A 25,437-nucleotide genomic window follows, 5' to 3' on the forward strand; every position below is an offset into this window, starting at 1 on the left:
CACAATGTAATTAAAAGGAGTATGACTGTATAGATCGAAAGGAAGAAAATATCACTAAAAGCGATGAATTTTCATTTTTTACAAGGAAATCTTCAGAAACATGTCTTGGTATTTTCAAAGAATTTTAAGAGTTTGGCCCATAATATAGAGCAAGAAATCATAATGCAATAAAGGGTTCCTATGGAGGCATAGATGTGATGTAAAGGAAACTTGCTTAAATAAATAAAAAAAAAAGAGTTCAAGAAGCCAAAAGGCAACACTGGAAATAGACATTGGGATCCTGGGAGTGCTGAATTGATAATATACAAAATAAACTCGGCAGTGTGAATAATAAAAAGAGGAAAAAGGAGAGAAAGAAAATGATAAAAATAGGCAGATATTGGAGATACAACCTAAGCTTTTAGTTGTTTCAAAGGAACAAACTTGAAATCTGTTAGGAGTAATAATTACCAAAGGTAACACAGAATAAGTTGTCCTTGAACTAAAAAAAGTCTGACTCTATAATTCAAATAAACTTATTGAGTAGTGGATAAAATTAATGAAAGAGGCCAACTACTAGACAGGACTGTCAAGCTTTTCCATTGTAAGAAGAAAGAAGCAGCACAGATGGCAAAATAAATCAGTTTCATAAGGTGAACTATAATCAGGCTTATTTTTCTCTCAAACACTTGTCTTTTCAATTGTTTCTTAAACAAAAAGAATTCCGTGCTAAATCAAGTTGTTCCTCATGTCAGAAGGCAACTATAAGATACTCTCCTTTACCTTAGAGGACACCAACTACCATTAAACTGTCCTGAAACAAGTAACTTAAATGTGTAATCCAATTCTTTTTTGAATTTTTACATGAATGGCTTAACACGTAACACAAAAGAACAACATAGAATATATAATCTGTATATTAGGATTTTTTTTAAAAAACATGGTTACAGATTTGCATTATAAAAACCCAAACTATTGCTTATGTTTTTTTAAATAATAAATTTATTTTTTATTGGTGTTCAATTTGCCAACATACAGAATAACACCCAGTGCTCATCCTGTCAAGTGCCCCCCTCAGAGCCCGTCACCCACTCACCCCCACCCCCTGCCCTCCTCCCCTTCCACCACCCCTAGTTCGTTTCCCAGAGTTAGGAGGCTTATGTTTTTATTCTAAATGTAATCCTTGTGTAGTAATAACCGAGGTCCACAGCCAGTAAGTGAGAAAAACTGAATGACCAGAATGGACACCTGACATTTGATGTATTTGACCTGTGGCCAAATATCAGCCCATTGTATCATTCAGTAAAAAAAAAAAAATATTGACTGCTGCAAACAGAAGGACAGAATGAATGGGCAAGATGCATGCACAAAAAATTCTTGTGATGCTTGTGAGAATTTGGAAGTTACAAGTTGCTCTTCATTATCAAAGGGAAGTTTAATTATGTATTTATAGTATTCAGACTATTAATGATTAAAAGTGTGATTTCTATCTTCCCAATCCTGTGGAATATAAAAGCAACGGTCTATAACACTAAAGATGAAGCATAAAGGAAGTGATAGAAAACTTAGAAAGCATGCATTTGGAAAGAAAGTAACAAGAATAAGAATGTACATACCAGTTACTATAATAGTTATGAAAGGATTAATTCTGTCTCCTAATAACTCAGAGTCTACAGTTTGGTTAAAGACAACCAAGATTTGTTACTTTGCTATATTAAAATATTAAAAGAGAATATTAATATTTACAAATCAAATTAACACAGTGAAGGGACTATTATATAGCAACATGGTTTTATATTGATTAAAGTTGCAATTTATTGTAAAATAATCAGCTTTTAATTTGTGTCATCATAGCATAGGGCAACTACAAAGATAATGGAAAATATATGTGATCAGAATGATAAAAATGATCAGTTCTCTGTGGTCATGTAAAGGAGGGAATAACCATATTTCATCTTTCAAAAAGAGAATATGACTTATTTCAGACATATGAATAAGTCATAAACAATTGACTATATATTAGGACCCTTAGAAATATAAAGAAAATATTGGAGTGATAAACTAAAGACATGGAAATGATCATAAATGAATAAGAAATTAATTATTAAAACTCAGTATGTAGTTCTAGAATTCATGTACAAATGAAATGCTAATTAAAAACTAGGATTTTTTTTGTTAAAACTTTGATAAATCTTGATATTTTCAATATGTAAAAATCTTGTAACAGAAATAGCAACCAACTATAGAAAAATGGAAACATGATTTGGGAGAATTCATCTAAGATGAAATAAGCCCAAGAGCTATGTGAAAAAGAGTTTGATCTCTCCAATAATCAAAAAAGATACATTAAAAGTAGAAGGTGTTTTCACCTCTGAAATTTTTTTTTAAAGATTTTATTTATTTGAGAGAGAAACACAGATAGTGACAGATAGCATAAGTAGGAAAGAGGGAGAAGCAGGGACCCTGACCCTGGGCTTGATTTCAGGACCCTGGGATCATGACCTGAGCTGAAGGCAGACGCTTAACTCACTAAGCCGCCACCCCAGGCGCCCCTCTCCTCTGAAATCTGGAAATAAAAACATATAAAACTCAATGTTGACAGGGACAAGATGAATTGGGCCCTCATAGGTAACTGGCGAGGGTGTAAATTGATAGTAACACTTCTAGACAATTTTGATAATATCTGTCTTCATGGTAATTTCCCTTCTAGAAATGTTTTCTAAGAATATTAGCAGAGAGATGCTCAGTAACTACGCTAGCATGCTCATTGCCTGACTGAACATAATGATGAAAAATGCAAATGGCTTGATTGCAAATGGCTCCAACGCTGGGTAAGAGCGAGTCTGTGATGAGAGGCATCAAGGACCTGGTTGAATGAGGCTGGGAAAATCAAGGACAGTTAACCTGCTTTCTTTTTGGAATTTTGCTTTGAGCACTAGGCCTGATTGCTCACAAAGTCTGGGAACCCCGTCATTCTCCCCGGATGCAAGACTAAATCTGTTAAAACAACGGTCTTTTTAAAATTTCTCTTTTCTCTCTTCTTACCTGGCTGAACTCTATGCCCATTAAATACCTACTGCCCAATCCTCCTGACTCCCAGCCCCTCCCAACCACCATTCTCTTTCTGCTTCTATGAATGTGGCTATGTTAGATACTTCATATAAGTGGAATGGTGCAATATTTTCCTTCTGTGGCTGACTTACTTTACTTAGTATAATGTGTTCATGGTTTATCTATGTCGCAGCCTATGATAGGATCCCCTTTTAAAGGCTGAATAATATTCCATTGTATGTGCACACATTTTCTTTATCCGCTTATCTGTTTATCCATTTGCCTTTTGATGGATATTTGGGCTGTTTTCACCTCTTGGCTAATGTGAATAATGCTGCAATGAACATGACAGCGCATGTATCTCCGAGATCCTAATTTTAGGTCTTTTGGACAAATATTCAGAAATGGGATTGCTGGAACCTAATATTTTTATACTTATTTTTTTTTTTTAAGGAAACCGCATACTGTTTTACGTAGTGGCCACGTCATTTTGCATTCCCACCAGTGGTGTACAAGGGTTCCAATTTCTCCATATCCTCACTAACACTTGTTATTTTCTGTTTGGTTTTATTTTGTTTCGATAGTGGCTATCCTAACAGGTGTGAGGTGATAGCTCTTTGTGGCTTTGGTTTGTTTTTCTCTCAAGGATGGTGATGTTGAGTGTTTTTCCACATACCCATTGGCTATTTGTTACATCTCCTCTGTAAAAATGTCTATTCAAGTCCTTTGTCCATCTTTTTTAATTTGGATATCTGTTGTTTTGCTACTATGTTTTAGGTGTGCCTTATATATTTTGGATAGTAAGCACTTATCAGATACAGAGTTTGAAAATATTTTCTCTCATTCCATAAGTTGTCTTTTTACTCTGCTGATTGATTCCTTTGCTGCACGGGAGCTTCTTTTGTTTGATACAGTCCCACCTGTTTATTTTTGCTTTTGTTGCCTGTGTTTTTTAGATCATTTTTAAGAAATCATTGCCTAGACCAATGTCAAGAAGCTTTCTCTTTGTTTTCCTCTAAAAGTTTTATAGTTTCAGGTCTTCCATTCAAGTCTTAAATATGTTGTTGATTTTTGCAAATGGCATAAAATAAAAGTACAATTTCTCCTTTCTTTTCTTTCTTCCTTCTCTCTCTCTCTCTTTCTTTTTATTTTCTTGTACATAGATAGCCAGTTTTCCCCAGCACCATTTGTTGAAGAGACTATCTTTTCCCCATTGCATATTTTGGCATCTTTGTTAAAGATAATTTGACTGTGTATGAGTAGGTTTGTTTCTGGGGTCTCTGTTCTGTTACATTGGTCTCTATTATTATGTCAGTACCATGCTGCTTTGATTATTGTAGCTTTGTAACATGTTTTGAAGGCAACCAGTGTGAGACCTCCAGCTTTATTCTTTCTCAAGATGATTTTGGCTACTTGGAGCCGTTTGTAGTTCCAAGGCTATTTTTCCTATTTCCCGTTTCTACAAAACATATCATTGGGATTTCAACATTGATAGCATTGAATCTTGGATACATTTTGAGTAGTATGGAGATCTTAACAATATTAAGTCTTCCAGTTCTTACAGTTTCTTTGTGAAATCTTTAGGATTTTCTATTTGAATGTCTTTTATTTCCTTTTCTTGCCTAACTTCTCTGCCTAGGATTTCCAGTAGTATTTTGAATCTACTACTTATATTGATTGCCCTGTTCTTGATCTTAGAAGAAAAGCACTCAGGCTTTCACCATTGAGTGTAAAATTAGCTCTGGGATTTTCATTTGTGGCTTTTGTTATGTTGAGCTAATTTTTATTCTATCCCTAGGTTGCTGAATGCTTTTATAATGAAAAGGTGGTGAGGAGGGGCAAGATGGCAGGAGAGTAGGGTCCCCAAATCACCTGTCTCCACCAAATTACCTAGATAACCTTCAAATCATCCTTAAAATATACGAATTCGGCCTGAGATTTAAAGAGAGACCAGCTGGAATGCTACAGTGAGAAGAGTTTGCGCTTCTATCAAGGTAGGAAGACGGGGAAAAAGAAATAAAGAAACAAAAGGCCTCCAAGGGGGAGGGGCCCCGCGAGGAGCCGGGCTGAGGCCGGGGCGAGTGTCCCCAGGACAGGAGAGCCCCGTCCCGGAGGAGCAGGAGCTGCACCAACCTTCCCCGCGGAAAGGGGCCCGCAGGGAGTTAGAGCAGGACCCAGGAGGGCGGGGATGCCCTCGGGCTCCCTGGGACACTAACAGGCACCTGCGCCCCGGGAGAGTGCGCCGAGCTCCCTAAGGGCTGCAGCGCTCGGCGGGACCCGGAGCAGCTCGGAGGGGCTCGGGCGGCGGCTCCGCGGAGGGGGCTGCGGGGCGGGAGCGCGAATCCGACAGCGCAGGCCCCGGAGCACAGGGCGCCGGGACACAGCCCAGGATCCGGCCTCCCCCCTGGGACAGGCAGAGGCCGGGAGGGCCCAGGACAGCGAGGACGCTCCTGCCCCGAGCTGAGATCAGCGGCCCCGCCCGGGAGCCCCCAGGCCCTGCAGACGGAGAGCCCCGGAGCTACTGCGGGAGCTGACTCCAGGGTCCCAGAGCTGCCCCCGCCACTGTGGCTTCCTCCCGGGGCCTCACGGGGTAAACAGCCCCCACTGAGCCCTGCACCAGGCAGGGGCAGAGCAGCTCCCCCAAGTGCTAACACCTGAGAATCAGCACAGCAGGCCCCTCCCCCAGAAGACCAGCGAGACGGACCAGTTCCAGGGGAAGTCAAGGGACTTAAAGTATACAGAATCGGAAGATACTCCCCCGTGTCTTTTGTTTTGTTTTGTTTTGTTTTTCTTTCTTTTTGATTTCTGATTGCTTCCCCCACCCCTTTTTTCCACCTTTCTTTCTTTTTCTTTCTCTTTTTCTTCTTTTTCCCTTTTTTTCTTCTTTCTCTTTTTCATTTTCTCTTTTCTTTCCTTCTCTTTCTCTCTTTTTCTCCTTTTCCCAATACAACTTGTTTTTGACCACTCTGCACTGAGCAAAATGACTAGAAGGAAAACCTCACCTCAAAAGAAAGAATCAGAAACAGCCCTCTCTCCCACAGAGTTACAAAATCTAGATTACAATTCAATGTCAGAAAGCCAATTCAGAAGCACTATTATACAGCTACTGGTGGCTCTAGAAAAAACCATAAAGGACTCAAGAGACTTCATGACTGCAGAATTTAGATCCAATCAGGCAGAAATTAAAAATCAATTAAATGAGATGCAATCCAAGCTAGAAGTCCTAACGAGGAGGCTTAACGAGGTGGAAGAATGAGTGAGTGACATAGAAGAAAAGTTGATGGCAAAGAGGGAAACTGAGGAAAAAAGAGACTGACAATTAAGAGGCCATGAAGACAGATTAAGGGAAATAAACGACAGCCTGAGGAAGAAAAACCTACATTTAATTGGGGTTCCTGAGGGCGCCAAAAGGGCCAGAGGGCCAGAATATGTATTGGAACAAATCCTAGCTGAAAACTTTCCTAATCTGGGAAGGGAAACAGGCATTCAGATCCAGGAAATAGAGAGATCCCCCCCTAAAATCAATAAAAACCGCTCAACACCTCGACATTTAATAGTGAAGCTTGCAAATTCCAAAGAAAAGGAGAAGATCCTTAAAGCAGCAAGAGAAAAAAAGTCCCTGACTTTTATGGGGAGGAATATTAGGGTAACAGCAGACCTCTCCACAGAGACCTGGCAGGCCAGAAAGGGCTGGCAGTATATATTCAGGGTCCTAAATGAGAAGAACATGCAACCAAGAATACTTTATCCAGCAAGGCTCTCATTCAAAATGGAAGGAGAGATAAAGAGCTTCCAAGACAGGCAGGAACTGAAAGAATATGTGACCTCCAAACCAGCTCTGCAAGAAATTTTAAGGGGGACTCTTAAAATTCCCCTTTAAGAAGAAGTTCAGTGGAACAATCCACAAAAACAAGGACTGAATAGATATCATGATGACACTAAACTCATATCTGTCAATAGTAACTCTGAAGTGAATGGGGTTAATGATCCCATCAAAAGGCGCAGGGTTTCAGACTGGATAAAAAAGCAGGACCCATCTATTTGCTGTCTACAAGAGACTCATTTTAGACAGAAGGACACCTACAACCTGAAAATAAAAGGTTGGAGAACCATTTACCATTCAACTGGTCCTCAAAAGAGAGCATGGGTAGCCATCCTTATATCAGATAAATTAAAATTTACCCCAAAGACTATAGTGAGAGATGAAGAGGGACACTATCTCATACCCAAAGGATCTATCCAACAAGAGGACTTAACAATCCTCAATATATATGCCCCGAATGTGGGAGCTGCCAAATATTTAAACCAATTAATAACCAAACTGAAGAAATACTTAGATAATAATACACTTATACTTGGTGACTTCAATCTAGCTCTTTCTACCCTCGATAGGTCTTCTAAGCACAACATCTCCAAAGAAACGAGAGCTTTAAATGATACACTGGACCAGATGGATTTCACAGATATCTACAGAACTTTACATCCAAACTCAACTGAATACACATTCTTCTCAAGTGCACATGGAACTTTCTCCAGAATAGACCACATACTGTGTCACAAATCGGGTCTGAACCGATACCAAAAGATCGGGATAGTCCCCTGTATATTCTCAGACCATAATGCCTTGAAATTAGAACTAAACCACAACAAGAAGTTTGGAAGGACCACAAACACGTGGAGGTTAAGGACCATCCTGCTAAAAGATGAAAAGGTCAACCAGGAAATTAAGGAAGAATTAAAAAGATTCATGGAAACTAATGAGAATGAAGATACAACCGTTCAAAATCTTTGGGATGCAGCAAAAGCAGTCCTGAGGGGTAAATACATCGCAATACAAGCATCCATTCAAAAACTGGAAAGAACTCAAATACAAAAGCTCACCTTACACATAAAGGAGCTAGAGAAAAAGCAGCAAATGGACCCCACGCCCAGCAGAAGAAGAGAGTTAATTAAAATTTGAGCAGAACTAAATGAAATCGAGACCAAAAGAACTGTGGAACAGATCAACAGAACCAGGAGTTGGTTCTTTGAAAGAATTAATAAGATAGATAAACCATTAGCCAACCTTAGTAAAAAGAAGAGAGAGAAGACTCAAATTAATAAAATCATGAATGAGAAAGGAGAGATCACTACCAACACCAAGGAAATACAAACGATTTTAAAAACATATTATGAACAGGTCTACGCCAATAAATTAGGAAATCTAGAAGAAATGGACGCATTCCTGGAAAGCTACAAACTACCAAAACTGGAGCAGGAAGAAATAGAAAACCTGAACAGGCCAATAACCAGGGAGGAAATTGAAGCAGTCATCAAAAACCTCCCAAGACACAAGAGTCCAGGGCCAGATGGCTTCCCAGGGGAATTCTATCAAACATTTAAAGAAGAAATCATACCTATTCTACTAAAGCTGTTTGGAAAGATAGAAAGAGATGGAGTACTTCCAAATTCGTTCTATGAGGCCAGCATCACCTTAATTCCGAAACAAAAGACCCCACCAAAAAGGAGAATTACAGAGCAATATCCCTGATGAACATGGATGCAAAAATTCTCAACAAGATACTAGCCAATAGGATCCAACAACACATTAAGAAAATTATTCACCATGACCAAGTAGGATTTATCCCCGGGACACAAGGCTGGTTCAACACTCGTAAAACAATCAATGTGATTCATCATATCAGCAAGAGAAAAACCAAGAACCATATGATCCTCTCATTAGATGCAGAGAAAGCATTTGACAAAATACAGCATCCATTCCTGATCAAAACACTTCAGAGTGTTGGGATAGAGGGAACTTTCCTCGACATCTTAAAAGCCATCTACGAAAAGCCCACAGCAAATATCATTCTCAATGGGGAAGCACTGGGAGCCTTTCCCCTAAGATCAGGACCAAGACAGGGATGTCCACTCTCACCACTGTTGTTCAACATAGTTCTGGAAGTCCTCGCCTCAGCAATCAGATAACAAAACGACATTAAAGGCATTCAGATTGGCAAAGAAGAAGTCAAACTCTCCCTCTTCGCCGATGACATGATACTCTACATAGAAAACCCAAAAGCCTCCACCCCAAGATTGCTAGAACTCATACAGCAATTTGGTAGCGTGGCAGGATACAAAATCAATGCCCAGAAATCAATGTCATTTCTATACACTAACAGACTGAAGAAAGAGAAATTAAGGAGTCAATCCCATTTACAATTGCACCCAAAAACATAAGATACCTAGGAATAAACCTAACCAAAGAGGTAAAGGATCTATACCCTAAAAACTATAGAACACTTCTGAAAGAAATTGAGGAAGACACAAAGAGATGGAAAAATATTCCATGCTCATGGATTGGCAGAATTAATATTGTGAAAATGTCAATGTTACCCAGGGCAATTTACATGTTTCATGCAATCCCTACCAAAATACCATGGACTTTCTTCAGAGAGTTAGAACAAATTATTTTAAGATTTGTGTGGAATCAGAAAAGACCCCGAATAGCCAGGGGAATTTTAAAAAAGAAAACCATAGCTGGGGGCATCACAATGCCAGATTTCAGGTTGTACTACAAAGCTGTGGTCATCAAGACAGTGTGGTACTGGCACAAAAACAGACATATAGATTAATGGAAAAGAATAGAGAATCCAGAAGTGGACCCTGAACTTTATGGTCAACTAATATTTGATAAAGGAGGAAAGACTATCCACTGGAAGAAAGACAGTCTCTTCAATAAATGGTGCTGGGAAAATTGGACATCCACATGCAGAAGAATGAAACTGCACCACTCTCTTTCACCATACACAAAGATAAACTCAAAATGGATGAGAGATCTAAATGTGAGACAAGATTCCATCAAAATCCTAGAGGAGAACACAGGCAACACCCTTTTTGAACTTGGCCACAGTCACTTCTTGCAAGATACATCCACGAAGGCAAAAGAAACAAAAGCAAAAATGAACTATTGGGACTTCATCAAGAGAAGAAGCTTTTGCGCAGCGAAGGATACAGTCAACAAAACTAAAAGACAACCTACAGAATGGGAGAAGATATTTGCAAATGACATATCAGATAAAGGGCTAGTTTCCAAAATCTATAAAGAACTTATTAAACTCAACACCAAAGAAACAAACAATCCAATCATGAAATGGGCAAAAGACATGAAGAGAAATCTCACAGAGGAAGACATGGACATGGCCAACATGCACATGAGAAAATGCTCTGCATCACTTGCCATCAGGGAAATACAAATCAAAACCACAATGAGATACCACCTCACACCAGTGAGAATGGGGAAAATTAACAAGGCAGGAAACAACAAATGTTGGAGAGGATGCGGAGAAAGGGGAACCCTCCTACACTGTTGGTGGGAATGTGAACTGGTGCAGCCACTCTGGAAAACTGTGTGGAGGTTCCTCAAAGAGTTAAAACTAGACCTGCCCTACAACCCAGCAACTCCACTGTTGGGGATTTACCCGAAAGATTCAGATGCAGTGAAATGCTGGGACACCTGCACCCCGATGTTTCTAGCAGCAATGTCCACAATAGCCAAACTGTGGAAGGAGCCTCGGTGTCCATCGAAAGATGAATGGATAAAGAAGATGTGGTTTATATATACAATGGAATATTCCTCAGCCATTAGAAACGACAAATACCCACCATTTGCTTCAACGTGGATGGAACTGGAGGGTATTATGCTGAGTGCAGTAAGTCAATCGGAGAAGCACAAACAGTGTATGTTCTCATTCATTTGGGGAATATGAATAATAGTGAAAGGGAATATAAGGGAAGGGAGAAGAAATGTGTGGGAAATATCAGGAAGGGAGACAGAACATAAAGACTCCTAACTCTGGGAAACGAACTAGGGGTGGTGGAAGGGGAGGAGGGCGGGGGGTGGGGGGGAACGGGTGACGGGCACTGAGGGGGATACTTGACGGGATGAGCACTGGGTGTTATTCTGTATGTTGGTAAATTGAACACCAATAAAAATTAAATTTTTAAAAAAAAGAAAAGGTGGTGAATTTTGACAAATGCATTCTCTGCATCTATTTAAATAATCATATGCTTTGAATATTTTTTCCTGTTAGTATGATGTGTCACCTTGATTGATTTGTAAATGTTGAACCATCCTTGCATCCTCGGGAAACTCCTACTTGGTCATGGTGAATGATCCTGTTGAATCTGGTTTGCTAATATTTTGCTTAGAATTTTACATCTATTTATAAGGATTATTGGCCTGTAGTTTTCTGTCTTTAGTGTCTTTTTCTGTCTTCAGTATCAGAATAATGCTGGCCTTATAAAATGAGTATGAAAATGTTCTCTCCTCTTCAATATTTTGGAAAACTTTGAGAAGGATTGATGTTAATTATTCTTTAAATATGTGGTAGGATTTTCCGGTGAAGCTATCTGGTCTGGGGCTTCTCTTTGTTGGGAGGTTTTTTGATTACTGCGTCAATCTCCTTCCATTATTGGTCTGCTCAGATTTTTCTGTTTCTTCGTGATTCAGTCTTGGTAGGCTATAGATTTCTAGAAATTTACCCATTTCTTTTAGGTTGGCCAATCGGTTGGCATATAATTGTTTTTAGTCTCTTGCGATCCTGCATATTTCTGTGTTAATTATAATGTCCCTTCTTTCATTTTTCATTTTTTTTGAATCTTGTTTTTCTTAGCTAGTAGGTTTTTCAATTCTGTTGTTTTCAAAAAACAACTCAGTTAATTTTTTTTTATTCTCTATTTTATTTATTTCTGCTCCAATCTTTTTTTCTTTCCTTCTGCTAACTTTGGACTTTGTTCTTTTCCTAGTTCCTAAAAGTGAAAAGCAAGGTGATTCTTTGAGATCTTTTTTTTTTTTTTGAGATCTTTTTTTCTTTTTTAATCTAGGTGTTTAGAGCTCTAAACCTCCCTCTTAGCAATGCTTTTGATGCATCTCATAAGTTTTGATATGCCTGTTGTGTATTCATTTTCATTTTTGTCAAGATATTTCCCAATATCTCTTTTGATTTCTTTTTGACTTGTTGGTTATTTGGGAGTGTGTTGTTTAATTTTCACATGTTTGTGAATTTTCCAGATTTCCTTTTGCAATTAATTTCTAGTTTCATTCCATGGTGGTCAGGCAAAATAGTATTATTTCAGTCTTTATAGATTTATTCGGACCTGTTTTGTTGTCTAATGCATGACCTATCCCAGCGATTGTTGTATGTGTGCTTGAAAAGAATGTATGTTCTTCTGCTTTGGGTTGAATGTTCTGCATATTTGTTAGATCCATTTGCTCTCCCACCCTTTTTTCTCCTAGTGAGAAAAACTTCAGGTGGAGAAATTATGGGACCAATTTGTAGAATATGGAAGTAGATATAAGGTAAATGATATAAGGACTACTAAAACAAGAAGCTGGAGAGGACAAAATGCTTTTTGCTGTTGTGGTAGTGAACTGGAACAGGGAGTCAGAAGTGCTCAGGCTTGCAGTCCTTTCTTATCCACAACCTGTTCTTAATTCCTGCTATTCAAGTCTTACATAGGGGCTCAGACCCTTCATAATAAAACAGGTCACTGTGTACAGTTCAGGGGAAAGCCCAAAGCCCCTTTCAGTTGGGCCATTTCATTCTTATATGCTATCTTAGGACTCAAGCATCAGACCGGCAGAAGTAGCTTCTTGCAAGAATCCCAAAACTCTAGTCACCTAATCTAGACAGATGAATCCTCCTAGGCAAGCCAGAAAAATAAGAAGTGTGTCTAGCACATGGAGATATTAGGATTTATTTCTATTTCCACAGAGGCAGTCAATGTTTTGGTCTGAAGCTGGCTCTGGGAGTATCGTAGCTGTTCTCTTTTGCCTAGGGATTCATTAGGAGGATTTGCAGGAAGTTGGGGCCCTGGATAGATTTTGCTGGAATCTCTGCAGAATATCAATAAAGATTCCCCTTCTGAAACCATATGCAAAACACTGGGGGGACCCCACAGGAGTTCCACAAAATTTCCATTTTTTAAAGCTGGCAGTTCCCATGATTATTAGAGGATTTGCTTCTGAAAGCTAAACAGCTTCTTCCTCTGATGTTTTTCACCGACCAAATGTACAGGCAGCTGAGTGACTCTCTCTAGAGTGCTTGGGGTGGCTCACACATATATGATTGTGAACATTTGCATTCACTTTGTGTATTTGGTAATAGCTACATCATTAGTGTCTAACTTAAACTTTCATCTCTTCAAAGGCAGAGGCACCGGATCTGAGTGGGCTCTGGGTTTCTCTGCTGCCTGACTCCATTATGGGGGCAAGAAGCATAGGAAATGATTCGTGGTTAGCGAGAGCTTGCAGTCAGGGACACACTGTCACTGTATACTTTAATGAGGAATCCACAGGTCTTTTGGTTTACATCTGACTCATCACTTGGGAGGACAGCTCACAGTGGGAAGCCTCTGGATTTCCACTAGCAGCTTTTCTACAAAGTTCCTGAAGGAGTTGTTACCAGTGGAAAGTCAGCCTGTGGGCAAGCATTTGTTCTGCATTGACCTAAGGTAGCTAAGCCCAGACTCTTTGCTCCCACCATGAGGGTCCCCTAGTTCCTCTTAGTCCCAAATGAGAAGCAGCTCTTTCCTGAGCCAGTCTCACTAGACCACAGCCACCAGTTTCTGTCTGTGCTTCTCCCCAGAGCTTGCTGCCTTGGGTCCCCAGCAGTGCCTTCTCCAGGTTGGAACTTCTAGTTATACCTACATATGTCTCTTCTTACGCATCCCTGTGACCACTGCAAAATCTCAGATTAATGAGCGATTCAACGTAAAGAAGCTGCAAAATGTTGAATCTTCAGCTCCCCATTCTATTGTCCCATGCTGACATGAAATGGGACAGGGTGCTGCTATCGGGGTTCTCATTGGTAGTAAAGTGTCCTTGATTGCAACAGAACAGGGCTATCTCTGTACTCTAATGCTACCTTGTTAGGTTTTCCTAATGTGACCATTTCCCTTAATAGTAAAACCTGTCAGGCCAGCCTCTCAGAAGGCAGTGGTTGAATTACAAGTGTGAGGCCATCCTTAGTCATAAGCCCAGATTCATTTAGCTTGTGTTCGTGCTTCAGTGGCTTTTATACATTGTTGAACTTCATTGCAAATTCATGGAGAATATGGGAAAATATTTTTATCATGAGACAATCTGATGGAATGGAATCTATTTAAATAAAATCAGCATCTAGCCTCTTCTTTGGCAGGGATAGTGGTGCTGTCGGCTGGGCAGGGTGACTGGAGTCCTCCCAGGCAACATGTTCACAGTCTCTGGCCTTGTCATTTATTCATTGGGTTGCAAGGGAAATTTGTTTGGACTCTCCAATCCTGCAATTCTATATTTTTCTATTTGAAATTCTGATGTGTTTTCAGTGTTACAATAGTTTTATACGTGTGTCCAGCCTTTTGTAATTTGGGAGATTCTTTCATATATGATACCTCAGGAATCATTATTATCTTTTTATAGGTGGATATCTGAACTCAGAGAGGTCAGATGGCTTCCTCAAGGTCACACTGCCAAGAAATGAGAGCTGAATTTTTTCTCACATCTGCTGCTCTTTGATAGCATGCATTTATGGATTTGAATCTTCTGGACAAAGCCTAACTAGACACCAAGACAGAAATTGCACAGAGATGGTAAGATTGGAGAATCATTTAAAACTGATAGAATTTATTTTTGACTTAAGAATGAATAGATCATTGTCCAACTGAGATTCAGTTCTCCAGAAGTTGGAGAACTTTCCTTTCTCATATGAACTTTCTATTGGACTATATTTTCTTGGTTAATTATGACTTCATTCATTTATTCAGAAAACCATTAAGCAAATACCATGTGCTTGGCACTGTTCTAGAAGCCTGGGATAAAGAGGTAACCAAAACACATATAGTCCCTGGGTTTTGTAGGATGCATGGTCTAGTAGGGAGTCCAACATTAAACACAAGCTATGCAACTGCAGTGAAGAGAAGTGCCTTGGGAACAGGTGACAGCAGGAACTAAGGCATCTGAGGACAGAGGAAAAGCATCCCTTCGGAAGTATATTTATTGAAAATCAGGATAGGACACACAGATGGCAGTGTGTGGGAAGGAGGCCCTTGAAGTCTTCTTTGGGGAACTAGAAGAAGTCCAGTGTGGCTGAAGAGCAGAGGCAGATAGGGAGAGTAGCACAAACATTACAATGTAGGAAAAATCTGGAAAATTTGCAGCTTCCATGAAGGCTGTATTTGACCAGAATATGGTCATTCAGAGTAGCCTAAAGATCATTTGCTGCCTGGTTTAGGACAATTGCACTATTGCAGAGCTTTCCTATGGATGGGGAGCATTCCGTATCCCTGTGACAGCACTTTATAGGATTGGGTTGAGCATTGGTATGTTTGAGTTGGCTAGCTGAAGAGTGGTGGAGCTTTCTGGCATGGATGGCAGGGACCCTGTCATCATTTGGAATGGTCCTTATTGGGGTATACTCCTGCCTTTGACCTGGGTCAGTATTGTGCCTTGAAAATATATCTCAGCAGGTAGACTATTTTGCTTTTTGCTGTAAATATGATTTTAAAAACAACTAAAATTTAAACATTTTTTTCCCTTCTTTAAATTTCTTAAGAGTTGATAATAATGGTGAGAAAAAGCCCTCAATGCAACTGAAATCTAAATCTTTCTTAGAGTTCTTATGTCTCATAACTTTATTCAAAGTTAGATCATGCGTGACCTTGAACATCTTACAGAATGAGAGAACTCATAATCAAGGAACATTCATGGTAAAAAGTGATTTGGCCAAATTATTAGGTATCTACTCTGAGAGTGAAAGGAAATATGAAAAATATTATTTAGGTTAGAGTCACACGTTCTGTTTTTGGTCTTTTAGCAGAACTAGCCTGGTGCTAAGAATGTAGATGCTCCATGTGCTGGTGATGAGTTGAAGAGATACAGAGTCTGTAATTGTTGATCAATATGGCAGTTGTGTCTCATATTGTGGTATAGAGCTCTTGTGACTGGTTATGGGAGGAATAGCTGGAAATGGAATAAAGTGACTGTTAGTCAAGGAAAGCTACTCTTGTCTGCTTCCCTCTACCCTTAAATGCTACTTTTCTGAATTGGTCAGATTCCAGGACATTGTACTGGGCCTCAGTCCCAGTCTTGCAGCTTTCAAAGAAAGTGGACATCTGTGTGGTTTCTGAGGTGGGTTTTTGGGCCCTCTTTTTTTCTTTTTTCTAATACCTGGGAGGAGACAGCCTTTCAGTTACTGATTCTCTGAGAGAAAGGCCAGCCATCCACATTTTTTTTTTCTTTATAGCTTCATTCTGAAGGATCTTTTTCCCCCAAATAACTTATCAATATGTGTGAGTTTTGAATTGAGAAAAGCCAAGGGCCAGCTGACTGAGGCCTGCTCAAACACTCTGGGTCTTCATTGGGTCTCTTGCTTCTTGTTGGCCCGTGTGCTTTCTCCCATTGTAGCCATGAAAATGTGATTTAGCTATGGGTCTTGCAGGAAAAGTCTTGCAGTAAAAGTAGGAGCAAATCTTTGCAGATTCTGTGGGATTCTTTAGCTTAGGCAGAAAGTATCCTTTCCCTTCTGTGGCCCATGTCAGACAGCTCACTCAAATGCCTCAGGACCTAAGCTCCAACAAATATCGGATATTCTTCAAGTTATTCTCTGATCATGAATTTCTGTCAGAGATCTTAAAGAAGAGAGGATGGGGAGCAAGTTTCAGATGCTCCTGGGTCCCTGACCTTACCTGCAATATAATTGCTCACTCACTTCAATCTTGCTATGTTTATAGATACCATGGCTTGCTTTTTTTTTCTGTATGAATTTCCTAGTAAATAACAGCTTATTTCTGCTTAATAGAACATTTAATAGACAAAATAGTTTAGGGCATGTTCCTAATGATCACCATTATTACATGCACACAAGTGAATTCTCTCAAATCTGTACTTTAATCTTGGACAATATATTGTGGATCTTTACTGGGGTCACAACCTTAATGGCAATGCACTTTCATTGTTATGGTTATTTAGGTTGCAAACGATTGGGGTGAACCCATGGACTCTAGAGAGTCTCTTATGTGACTAGAACCAAAGGTACAATCTCATAGGCTTCTATTTATGAACACAAAATTGAAGGGAAAATTACTTTTTTGAGCAGGGAGAGCCACAGAGCAGGGCCAGAAGGGAGCAAAGGTCCTTGTAGACTATTATGTGGTGATGTGCTTTCATTTCAGGTGAAGAAGTCAGATTTAAAAAACTTCAGAAAAATGTATATCACTATAAAAGGATAATGGAAACATTGGATATTTCTGGGTCTTCATAAAACATCTTATGGGCATCACTTTCTCAGTCCAAGTACAGATAATCTAGTTGCAATAGGGTGGGGGTAGATTGGAGCAGGTCAGAACTTGGAACCAGACCTGCCTCCTGGCGGAGGAGATCTGAAAATGGACCCACCTTTGGAACATGGGAAGGGGGCCAATAGAGAGCCTTGTCCAAAGGGAAAGAAGAAGTCAAAGAATAGGCCGTCCAGTGATCTAAGGAGATTCTGGGGAAACCAGACAAATATGTAGCGGATAACTTCAGAGCTAACTGTATCCGAGTGTAGGTAGGCAGGAGAAAGTAGAAGAGATTTCACTAGGTTAAAATCAAGTGGGAAGGCTCCATCACCTGGTAGGAGAGCAGCAAAAGCAAGACCAGTGTTTCAGGGACCAAATAATTAAGAAAAGAATCAAGACAGAGATGTCAAATGCAAGGGAAAAAGGTGGAGGCACAATTATGATGTTGGGATACAAGGTGGTGCTTGATTATGAAAACAAAGCAGAGTGCAATTAAACTAAAGACATCAGATCAAAGTATGATGGGACTGAATCTATTTAATTAATCCATCTCTCTAAGAAATATTCATTGAATATTTTCAATATTCCAGATACTATTCTGGGCTAAGGGACACAATAGTGACCAAGCACACATGATTTCTGCCACAAGGTGTTCTTAGTAGGTTGGTCCAACAATAAATGATGGGAAAGATACAAGGAAAACATGAAAACATATTCTATTACTTACTGATTTTTAAAAATTTTTTATGTGAAAAAAGGAAAAGAGAAATAAAAATAATTATAACCCCCAAAACTTCAAAATTTTATAAAATAAAATGTATAATTCTCCTCTACCCATTCTATCCCACCTAAAGTACAGTTTATTCCTTTTCAGAAGTTTTTTTTTAAACGTATAAATGAATAAAAATATTTGCCATATGCCTATGCATTTTGGTAAGTAGCTTTGCTCTATTGCTTCACAATATGCTGTAGACAACTTCCCCCATCAGTACATCTACATCTACTCCATTATTTTAATAGTACTTCGCTGCTCATGGTATAGGCATACCATAACATATTTAACTATTTCCTCCTAGAATGGTAGTTAGACTGTTTCCATCTTTTATCACAGGCAATTAATGTTGAAACTTAAATCTCTTCTTTTTAATTTTTTTAATTGTTTAAGTTTTTTTTTTAAAGTTCCAGCTAGTTAACATACAGTGTAGTACTAGTTTCAGGTGAATAATATAGTGATTTAACACTTCCATACTATACCTGGTGCTCATCACAAGTGCCCTCCTTAATCTCCATCATCTCTTTTACCAATTCCCCCATCCACTCTCCCCGCCCCCCCCAGTAACCATCAGTTTGTTCGTTATTGTTAAGAGTCTGTTTCTTCATTTGCCCCTACCACCTGTCTTTGTTTTTTCTTTTACTCATTTGTTTTATTTCTTAAATTTCATATATGAGTGAAATCATACGGTATTTTTCTTTCTCTGAATTTAATGTATAATACTCATAATCCTCTTTAGCTCTATCCACGTTATTGCAAATGGCAAGTTTTCATTCTTTTTTAAGGCTAAGTAATATCCCATTGTATGCATATACACGCACACCACCTCTTCTTTATCCATTCATCAATCAATGAACAGTTGGACTGGTTTCATAATTTGACTATATAGATAATGCTGCTACATGGGATAGATGTATCCCTTTTAATTAGCACTTTTGTATTCTTTGGTTAAATACCTAGTAGTGCAATTGTGGGATCATAGGTAGTTCTATTTTTAACTTCTTATTTTTAAGATATATTTTAGAGAGAGAGAGAAAGATGATGAGTGAGGGGGCAGAGGGAGGGAGAGACAGAATATCAAGCAGCTCTGCTTACAATGTAGGACTTGATCTCATGATGCTGAATCACAATCTAAGCTGAAAACCATGAGTTTGCTGCTTAATGAGGACACCACCCAGGCACCCCTATTTTTAACTTTTTAAGGAACTCTATACTCTTTTCTAGAGTGACTGTACCAGTTTGCATCTTTTTTAATTTTTAATTTTATTTAAGACTTTATTTATTCATTCATGAAAGAAAGAGAGAAAGAGAGAGAGAGGCAGAGACATAGGCAGAGGGAGAAGCAGGCTCCATGCAGGGAAGCCTGATGTGGGACTTGATCTCGGGACTCCAGGATCATGCCCTGAACCAAAGGCAGACACTAAACCACTGGGCCACCCAGGCATTCCACCAGTTTGCATCTTAAATCTCTGTATGAGATCATGTGTGACCTTGAACATTTTACAGCATGAGAGAACTCATAATCAAGGAACATTCTTGGTGAAAGTGATTTGGCCATGTGATTAGGTATCTACTCTCAGAGCATAGGAGTGGGTTGGATTTGAAGGCAGGAATCCCATGGTAACAGAGATGGGAAGAGAAGTTGGGGAGTAGGCATAGCCTGAGAGGCACATAGGAACATAGGAACTTTCTTGCCTGAGTAATCTCATTCAATCAATAAATGTCCATGATTATTGATGAAGTCCCCTCTCTGATATTTTACCTTTGCATCAGATGCAAGAGGCCTCATTACCCTGTGACTTCTTTATCTACAAACCAGGAAGTGTCTTTGAGGAAGATAGGTGGGCATGACCATCTTTCAGGTGACATTTCTTGGTTGGAGAGGAGTGTACTTGAGTCAAAAAATAGAAACTGGACAAAAGGAAGGAGAGAGAATACAATATAATAATTTTTACAAGATTAATAAAAGTAAACTGAAAAAAGTTTGATACAGTGACTGAAAACACTTAGTTTTCCATTAAGTTGGAAGTTCATGAAAAATATCACTTTCTGGAATATTGAAACCAATTTCTGCTTATTTTCTTTCCAAGTTCCTTTTAATGGAGGGAAGCCTGTAGCAAAAATTAAGCTTCAAGGCCTCCAGAAATTAATGCCTCTCTCAGTATGCCAGCGCTTCCATTCCCCAGCGGACCATCCTCTGTGGTATAACCACATGCTTGACAGATTTTTCATTTCAGATTCTGGATGTGTTTTCTGAAGGGAAAAAAGTATTACTGCAGAAAATGTTAGCGAGAGTGGTGCTCTAAGAATCTCCTTGAAAAAGCAAGATAAGCCAGTATCATTACTTTCCTATTATTTCTCAGTGTTGACACTTTAAAAAAAAATGTTCATTGCCATTTAGGTCACCTTGATATCCACCCCACCCTACTATTGCATTTTATTGTCCTCTTTGGTGACTTTTAATAATTAACAGACAAAAGGGTCATCTATCATTTCAGAGTGTCACCAAGAGCATCAGTAATTGTACCAAATGTTACCTGCTGGAGCCTGGAACTTTATACATTGTCATCATTTGTACTTTTGTTGTTGCATTTGCTATGTTTTGATCTTTATATTTCAAACTAGAAGACAGATTCCATAGATATCAGTCTAGACTCCTTCACTGTGCCTCGTGTAGAACTTTGATGAAGTAGAAATTTAATAAATACGGGTGTTTGTGTGTGTGTGTGTGTGTGTGTGTGTGTGTGTGTGTGTTCATGGTCTTGAGAGGACTGAAGCAAAGGTAAGAAATGGAGAGCCTTAGGCCTGGGCACGAGAACAGTTCTACCACAAACTACGTGTGCAGGGCAGATGGCATTGTGTGGCTGTTTAGAAAGTCCATTTGGGTAAGAACCTTATGTTTGTGAAGGAGCTCAAATTTAGACTTTGACATCTCCACTGTGATTATACTTATAGTCACAGATTCATAGAATACATGTATAGACTACAGAGTATGCAACTTTTAGAGCTTGTAGCCTATGGAATCTATACCACCTACAATGAATACTAAATTAATTTTTAAATAGAACTACACTTGTCTTATGGTCGGTGTAATTATATTGCCTTCACCTGTTGATGGACATTTGGTTTGCTCCCAGTTTTAAGCTATTGAAAAAAATCTTCCATGAACATATATGCTCACGCATTCATATGGACAAATGCTCTCATTTATTTTGGGTAAATACGTAGGAATGGAATGGATCGATGATATGGTAGGTACATGTTTAAGTTTTTAGAAAACTACTGAACAGTAATCCAAAGTGTGACACTTTTCCCAGCTCCTCCACATGCTAATCAATACTTCGTGTGATCAATTTGTTTTTGCCATTTTAATACGTGTGTAGTGATACCCCATTGGTAAAAATGTGCATTCCCTTAGTGAAATTAACAATTAGTATTATGTAGCCTCTTTTCATGTACTTATTATTTATCATACATATACCTTTTTGGAGGGAGAAATGTTTATTCAAATATTTTCCTCATTTTTTATAAAATTGATTTTTTCATCTATTATTGAGTTTTGAGAGTTTTTCATATGTTCTAGGTAGAAGTATTTTTTATCAGATATAGGCTTTGCAAATATTTTTTTCTCAGACTCTGGCTTGTCTTTTGAAGAGTAGACTTCTCCAATTCTCATGAAGTCCAAATTATCAGCTTATTTTGATATCAGAGATTCATCAAACCAACAGCATGTTTGGTGATTTGGTAGGAAAACTGATAGGATACAGCCTGCAATTATACTCATGACTAAAACTTAGAGCAGCAACAGCATACAAACAAGATCAGTGAAAGGAACGGTGTCTGAGATGCAGTCCTGAGGAAATCAAGTAAGCTTTCAAGGGTCTTCTCATCATGGAGTTACAGATGGTGACGATCTTCTAGCATCTAATTGTGACAATCTGAACAAAGTGTTGTCTACCAGGGGAGCTCATTAGAGCTGGCTGGGGCTGTGATTGGGGGCTGGTTTGTAGGCATCTTCTTCCTAGCATATATAAAAAATTCCAGACTCTCAGAAGGAAAGCATGTGTTTAGCATAAGCCATATTGTTTGTAGGAACAGTCGGGGCTCTTATCAGTTGAGAATGGTGAGAATCTTTCTGGAGTCCAAGGTTCCAGACACTAAGAGAGGGTCAACCTTTCCTGCACCTCTTTCAAGAATAGCAACCTCAGTCCTGCTATATTAACTCTTTTCTGTACATTTTTTTTTTATCCTGGATCATTTGTTTGGCATTGTGTCTAAGAAATATTCTCCTAAGTCAAAGTCATAAAGATTTTCTCCTATGTTGCCTTCTAGAAATTTTATAGTTTTAGCTTGAACATTTAGGTCTGTGACCCATTTTTTTCCATTAAAAAATTATTCATTTATTCATGAGAGACAGAGAGAGGCAGAGACATAGGCAGAGGGAGAAGCAGACTCCCTGTGGGGAACCCGATGCGGGACTCAATCCCAGGACCCTGGGATCATGACCTGAATCACTCAGGCATACCAGTCTGTGACCCATTTTGAATGAGTTTTTGTATATGGTACTATTGAAGGTATTGAAGATCACTTTTTAAAAACGTATGGATAGCTCATTGTTTCAGCACCATCTGTTGATGATGACTATATATATCCCTTATCCATTGAATTGTCTTTGCACCTTTGTTGAAAATCAGTTGTCCATATTTACATATGTGTGTCTATTTCTGGGCTGTCTATTGATATGTGTCTATCTTTAGATCAATAGTATATAGTCTTCATTTTTGTAGTTTTATAGTAAGTTTTGAAATTAGGTAATAGTATATTTCCAACTTTGTTCTTTTTCAAAATTGGTACAACTTTTCTCAATCCTTTGAATTTCCATATGAATTTTAGATTTAGTTTATCAATTTCTTTTTTTTAAAAGATTTTATTTATTCATGAGAGACACACAGAGAAGCAGAGACATAGGGCAGAAAGAGAAGCAGGCTTCATGCAGGTAGCTCAATGCAGGACTTGATCTCGGGACTCCAGCTTAACCCCTGAGCAGCCCAGGTGTCCCTCAATTTCTGTTTTTAAAATAATATGTTATTTATTTATTTGACAGAGAAACAGAGCACAAGCAGGGGGAACAGCAGATAGAGGGAGAAGGAAAAGCAGACTGCTGAGCAAGAAGTCTAATGTGGGACTCGATCCCAGGGTCCTGAGATCATGACCTGAGCCAAAGACAGACACTTAACCGACTGGGCCACCTAGGTGGCATATCAATTTTTGTTTTAAAAACCTTGTGTTATTTTGATTAGAAATACTATGATTTACTAATTAATTTAAGGAGAGTTAACATCCTAACAATAATGAGCCTTCTGACCCGAACATAACATTTCTGTCCATTTATTTAGATCTTTAGTTTCTGTCAGCAGTGTTTTGTAGCTTTTACTGTACATGTATTTCACGTTATTTGTCAGAACTCTAAATATTTCAAATTTTTCATGTGCTTGTAAATGGTATTTTTACCATTTAATTTTTGATCATTTCTAGCATATAGAAATAAAATAGATTTTTGTACCTATATTTTGCAACATCGATAAGCTCACATTTAGCTTTTGTAGATTCCATCAGATTTTCTACATAGATTATTTTATAATCTGTAAATAAACTAGAGAATATATCCCAGCTCATTATCTCTTTCCAATTTGGAGGCTCTTTAATTTTTTTGCTTTATTTCAAATGGATAGAATCTCTAGTACAATATCAAGTAGAAGTAGTAAAAAATAAATATCCCTGTCTTATTTCCGGTCTTACAGGGAAAACTTTCACTTTTTTACTGTTAAGCATCATGTGTATTATAATTTATCAGTGTACTGTAGGTTTCTGTACATCTTATTAGTTTTGGGAAATTCTTGTCTACTTTCTATTGAAGTTTTTTTCCCCCTTCTATCTCCTTTTCATCCTTATTCTTTTCCTCTTCTCCCTTCTTTTTAAAATCAGGAATAGATATTGGATTTTGTCAAATGATTATTTGGCATCTATTGAGATGATAACATGGGTTTTATTTCTCAGTTTGTTAATATGGCAAAATACATTTACTGCTTTTTATTTTTTTTTTAATTTTATTTATTTATGATAGTCACACACACACAGAGAGAGAGAGAGGCAGAGACATAGGCAGAGGGAGAAGCAGGCTCCATGCCCCGGGAGCCCGATGTGGGATTCGATCCTGGGTCTCCAGGATCGCGCCCTGGGCCAAAGGCAGGCGCTAAACCGCTGCACCACCCAGGGATCCCCATTTACTGCTTTTCAAATGTAAAACCAACTTGTATTTTTAGAGTAAATCCCACTAGGTTATATTTTCCTTTTTATGCAGTATATTTGATTTGTTAAAATTTTAGATAGAATTTTTGCATTTATGTCAATCAAGTTATTAATAGCCTAATATAGGTTATTAGCTGTAGTGGATTTTTTTTTCTTGTAATGTTTTTGTCTAGTTTGACATCAGGGAAATGCTAGCCTCAGAGAATGAACTGGGGTGTAGTCTGTAATTTTCAATTTTCCAGAAGACCTTGAATAAATTTGGTAGTATTTCTTCCCTAACTTTTGAGTAGAATTCACTATCGATGTCATCAAGTCCTAGAGTTTTCTTTGTAGGAAAGCTTTTAAAATTAACAAATTAAACAGGATATCAAAGAAATATCTGCAGTCATGTTCAATGAAACATTAATCATGATAGCTAAGATGAGGAAACAATCTGTCAATGAGTGGATAAAGAAGATATATATGTATATCATATATGCATAATTATATAGGTACAATATACAGTTATACACACACACACACACACACACACACACACACACAATGGAATACTCTTCAACTCTGAGAAAAAAGAAAATCCTGCCATTTGCAACAACACAAATGGAAGGCATTATGCTAAGTGAGCCAGATAGGGAAAGACAAATACTGCATATCACTAAATGTGGAATCAAAATAAAAAGTCAAACTTGGGCAGCCCAGGTGGCTCAGTGGTTTAGTGCTGCCTTCAGCCCAGGGTGTGATCCCGGAGTCCTGGGATCAAGTCCCACGGAGCGGAGCCTGCTTCTCCCTCTGCCTGTGTCTCTGCCTCTCTCTCTCCCTGTGTCTCTCATAAATAAATAAATAAAATCTTTTTTAAAAAGTCAAACTCATAGAAACAGTTGAAAAGTTAGTTGTTGGTAAGGGCAAGGTAATTCCCTATGTTTCTTTGTGCTATTGATTTCATACATTTTACTTCTTCAGTTGTTATTAACCCTATACTACATTAGTTAAACAGTTGTCTTTTAAAGACATTTAAATAATATGAAAAACTC

The sequence above is a fragment of the Vulpes lagopus genome, chromosome 3 (genome assembly GCF_018345385.1).
Source record: "Vulpes lagopus strain Blue_001 chromosome 3, ASM1834538v1, whole genome shotgun sequence".
Classification (NCBI taxonomy): domain Eukaryota; kingdom Metazoa; phylum Chordata; class Mammalia; order Carnivora; family Canidae; genus Vulpes; species Vulpes lagopus.